Source organism: Lemur catta, unplaced genomic scaffold, assembly GCF_020740605.2.
Source record: "Lemur catta isolate mLemCat1 unplaced genomic scaffold, mLemCat1.pri scaffold_55_ctg1, whole genome shotgun sequence".
NCBI classification, from domain to species: Eukaryota; Metazoa; Chordata; class Mammalia; order Primates; family Lemuridae; genus Lemur; species Lemur catta.
The window spans coordinates 1,252,808-1,258,054 of NW_025423860.1; the positions used below are offsets into that span (position 1 = coordinate 1,252,808).

Consider the following 5,247-nt stretch of genomic DNA (forward strand, 5'->3'; position numbering starts at 1 on the left):
GACCAAATATATAGTATTCTCTTCTGTGTATTGGAAGAGCAAGGGTAGGCCAACAGTGTGGGAATGTGTAGCCGAAGGAAATGATGCATCCCCCAGAGATGCAGCTCATTCCTGATTAAATTAGGTTAGAAGGCTAGGCCTTTGGGGAGATGCTTACACTAAATGAAACTATGCTAATACATGCTGCATTCCCAGCCACTAGATAAACAGTCAGCTCTCCAAAATTATATCCTTCCTAGGTGACTCTGAGGAATTCCTGTAACAATCTGCCATAACGGGACAAGTGCAGTTCAAAAGTTTGAAAATTATAAAATATGGTGCCATGTGAGGATAATGAAATCTCTGGGAGCCTGTGCAAGCTAGCTGGTAGGGAGTCAAATGTCCTGTGGCAGAATCCAAGGTCCTTTTCCAGGGTTTGGCATCCCCTAGTTGCAATTGTCCCCTCCAGTTAGTTTCCAGCTATTCTCTGGAAGCAATACAGGGCTCTGTGGTTGACTGGGTCCTCTTACAACAATGGCAGACCTATTTGTCTACCTTGTGCCAATATCACAGTGTCTTAATTGATATAATACTATAATGGCTTATATGTGGTAATAGTAATACAGTGTAATACAGTAATAATAACAATACCCCTGTACTGTAATAATAAGTTACAGAAACTATTGTGTTCTTTCTTTGAATTCTTAGGCTAATAGGAATGTTAACACTTATTTTGATCTTCTAACCAAATCAATAATAATATTTCCATTTCAATACTTAATCCACTCTGCTGCTTAGTTATAACTGATGCTTTCATTGGAGCACTGCCTTTCACATGTTCCATTATTCTCATTTTATCCTTTATAATTGTTCTGATAGTCGAGCGACTGAAGCCTAATGCTTTCCCAATGAATGACGGCTTCCGGCCTTTCTTCCAATGCTTAATTATTTCTACTTTTGTTTGCATTGTAATCACCTTTCTCTTCACTGAAGGCTCACCTGGACTTGCAGTGGAATTTCACCTTGGATACATGGTCATAAGAGTAAACACAGGTATGGCTTTGATTTCATTATGGTTTTGATTTGCATTTCCTGAATTATAAATGACATTGAGATTTTTTTTCTGTGCTCATTGGCCATTTGTATATCTTCTTTGGAGAAATATCTATTTGGATCCTTTGCCCATTTTTATATCAGATTATTTGTCTATTTATTTTTTTAGTTGTGAAAATTCTTTCTATATTCTAGATAGAAGTCTTTTATCAGATATATAATTTGTAAATATTTCCTCCAATTCAATGGGTTGTCTTTGCACTTTCTTGTTAGTGTACTTTGAAGTGAAAAGTTTTCATTGTCCGTAAAATCCAATATATTTTATTCTTTTGTCACTCATACTTTTGGTGTCATATTTAAGAAAGTATTACCTAATTCAAGGTCACATAGATTTACCCATGTTGTCTTCTAAGAGTATCTCTTACATTTAGATCTATGGTCTTTTTTTTGTATTTATCTTAGTTTTTCATATTTTTGGGATACATGTGATATTTTGATACATGTATACAATATGTAATGACCAAATCAGGATAATTAGAATATTCATCTCTCCAAAAATGTCTTTTTTGTGTGCTGGAAACATTATAATTCTTCTTTAACCTATTTTGAAACATACAATATATTATCATTAACTATAATTTTCCTACTGCATGGTTGAATACTAGAACTTATTATTTCTATCTAACTGTATTTTTGTACCTATTAACCAAATTTCTCTTCATATCTCCCCTCCCCTCTTCTTTTCCAAGAGTCTGGTAACCAGCATTCGGCTTTCTACCTCCGTGAGATCTACTTTTTTAGCACTTACATATGAATGAGAACATGCATATTTATTTTTCTGTGCCTGGCTTATTTCACTTAACAGAATGATCTCCAGTTCCATACATGTTGATGCAAATGACAGGATTTTGTTCTTTTTTGTGGCTGAATAATATTCCATTGTGTATATATACACCATATTTTCTTTAGCCATTTATCCACTGATAGACACCTAGGCTGAGTCCATGTCTCGGTTATTGTGAATAGCGGTGCAATAAACACAGGAGGGCAGATGTCTTTTCCATATACTGATTTCCTTTCTTTCAGATATATACCCAGTGGTGGGATTGCTGGATCATATGGTAGTTTTATTTTTAATTGTTTGCAGAACCTCCATACTGTTTTCCATAGTGGGTATATTACTTTGCATTCCTACCAACAGTGTATGAACATTCCCCTTTCTCCACATCCTCACCAACATTTGTTATTTTTTGACTTTTTGAAAATTGGTATTCCAACTGAGGTGAGATGATATCTCATTGTGATTTTAATTTGCATTTCCTTGACGATTAGTGATGTTGAGCATTTTTAATATACCTGTTAACTATTTTCTTTGTGGAAAGTGTTTTTGATTACTAACCCAATCTCTGTGCACTATATAGGTCTATTCAGAGTTTTTCCTTTTTTTGAGTCAGGTTTTGCATTTTTTGTGTTTTTAGGAATCTCTCCATTTTGTCTATATAGTTTAATTTGTTGGCATAGAATAGTTCATAGCATTCTCATATACAAAGATTCGTAGTAATGTCTACTCTTTCATTCCTGATTTTAGTATTTTGAGTCCTTTTTTTTTTTCATTTGGTCATTATAGGTAAAGACTTGTCACTTTTGTGGATCATTTTAAAGAACCAACTTTTAGCTTCATAGCTTTTCTCTCTATTGATTTTTTGTAATCTATTTCATTAATTTCTGATCTAATCTATTACTTCTTTCCTCTGCTTCCTTTAGGTTTATTTTATCTGTTTTTTTCTAGTTTACAAGGTGGAAGGATAACATTGATTAGAGATCTTTCTTCTTTTTTAATATAGGCATTTCCAGCTATAAACTTCTCTATGAGCATTGCTTTTCCTGCATCTTGTATGTATTATGTTGTAATCTCACTTTCATCCTTCTCAAAATATTATATAATTTCCCTTGTAATTTTTCCTTTGACCCATTAATTAGGAGAGTATTCTTTAATTTTCATGTATTTGTGAATTGCACAAAATCCTTCTGTTATCAACTCCTAATTTCATCCCAATGTGGTTGTAGAACTCAATTTGTATATTTTTATCCCTTTTAATTTTACTGAGGCTTGTTTTATGGCCTAATATATGATCTATTGTAGAAAATGATTTGTGTACATTGGATATGATATATATTCTGATGTTTTGGGGTTCAGTGATTTACAGATGTGTATTATATCTTGGTTTATAGTGTTGTCTAAGAACTCAATTTCCTTGATTATCTTCTAAATAGTTGTTCTAGCCACTACTGAATGTGGATATTGATGTATTCAGCTGTTATTGTTGAATTGTCTATTTCTTCTTTTGAGTCTGTCAATTTTTGATTTATGGATTTTGTAGTTCAGATGTTAGGTATGTATGTTAATAAATGTTAATTTGTCTTCATAAATTTTTATTTTTATCACTATAAAATGTCTTTTTTCTATAGTTATTTTTTCTTAAAGTTTATTATGTCTGATATTAATATAGCCACTCTAGCTCTCTTTTGGGTACTTTCTGCATGGTATATATTTTTTCCATCCTTGTATTTTCAACCTATCAATGTCTTTTATAGAAAGCATGTAGTTGGTTCATTATTTTTAATCTACTCTACAAAATTTTGCCTTTTCATTGGGGTTTTTTGTACATTTACAGTTGATGTAGTTACTACTTAATATGGAAGAATTTACACCTGTCTTTTGCCATTGTTTTCTGTATGTCTTATGACTTATTTGTTTCTTTAATACCTCTGTCACTGTTCTTTTGTGTTAAATAGACATTTTCTACTATATCATTTTAATTCTTTTGTCTTATTTACTATATTTCCTGAGATGTTTTCTTAGTGTTTTTTCTCAGATTACATTTAGCATCATAATTTAAGACAACTAGATTTGAATTAACACCAATATAATTTCAATAGCAGTGACAAAGTCAGTTTTTGTTTATCTGTGACTGTCTCAATTTCACCTTCATTTTTAAAAATTTACCCTTCTTTCCAAGTTTTATTCCAACAAAAATAAGATTAAAATGTCCATGAAAATAATCATCATTACAATAAAGTATTCAGAAATGACCAGCATACAATTCAGAATGTGATGTTTTGCACAAGTTAAAAAAAAATTCAAAGCTTTCTCAGGTTGGAAGATTAGGAAATCTTTTACACAGAAATTGCACCCTGAATGAGTTCTAAAATCCCAATATTTTGTCTTTTATTTATCTTTTTATTTATGTTCTCTTTCTTTCTTCTCATGCTTAGCTTTAGTTTCTTATTTCTCATGGTTTTTGATCAACTATTCCACTTTGTTTTGAGAACTCTGATTATGTTTTTTCATTCTTTCTTGTTAATATGGCAATTTCCACTTTTTCAGCAGTTTGCTAACATTCATGTCCTTATTTAACACTTTGATAGCTAAACCAAGTTCTGACTTCAAAGTCATTTCTTCTTCCTTTCATTCTTGTTTTAACACTGACACAGATGCAGCACTATTATTTCCAATGCATAAGGTTTTCCATTACCCATAATTTCCATTAGAGCCGCTCTGATACAGATGAAAGCCATGGTCCTTATTCTAGCCAATGTACAGTAATGCAATACCAAAGGGACGTTTTCCTCCGGACTGTGTATAAGCTTGTTTGATATTACACAGTGCTGTAACCAACTGCTCATAGGAATTGGCTTCTGAAACCATTATAAATACTTTTTTGAGCAATGAGCCTTGGTTTATTAGTCAGAACATTAGCATTTCCTGCCACACTGCAAGCCATGTCCTCACTGAGTCCATAAATATTTTTGGAGAAAATGATTTCATCAAGAGGCTTGTGGATGTTGTGTCTTTCTGCTGCAAGCAAAACATCATTGCTTGAGAAAATTCCTGAACAGGTGCCTGCATGTTTGATGCTTCCATGGTACATTCAACTTGGTGCAAGTGACCTTCTGGAGAAAATACAGTGGTCTTGGAGTCATATCCTTAAGACATCTATTTTTTTTGTTTTTACAATAAGCTCTTTTCAAAGGATGAAGGACATCTTTTTTGAACTTTGTATAATTCCAGAGGGAAGACACTGAAGAGTCAAGATCTACACAGAGTACTTTACTCTGCCAAAGAAAAAACACTACTACTGCCCAGCTATCCACTTCTGTGATAATATGACCCATGTTTGTGTGTGGAACCACCTTTCTCCTTAATTTTTGAAG

At 32.7% G+C, this 5,247-nt stretch overlaps 1 pseudogene; it reads right to left on the reverse strand.

Annotated features, from left to right (window-relative positions):
• Positions 1-4,261: 4,261 nt before the first annotated feature.
• Positions 4,262-5,029, reverse strand: LOC123629872 (annotated as a pseudogene).
• Positions 5,030-5,247: the final 218 nt, after the last annotated feature.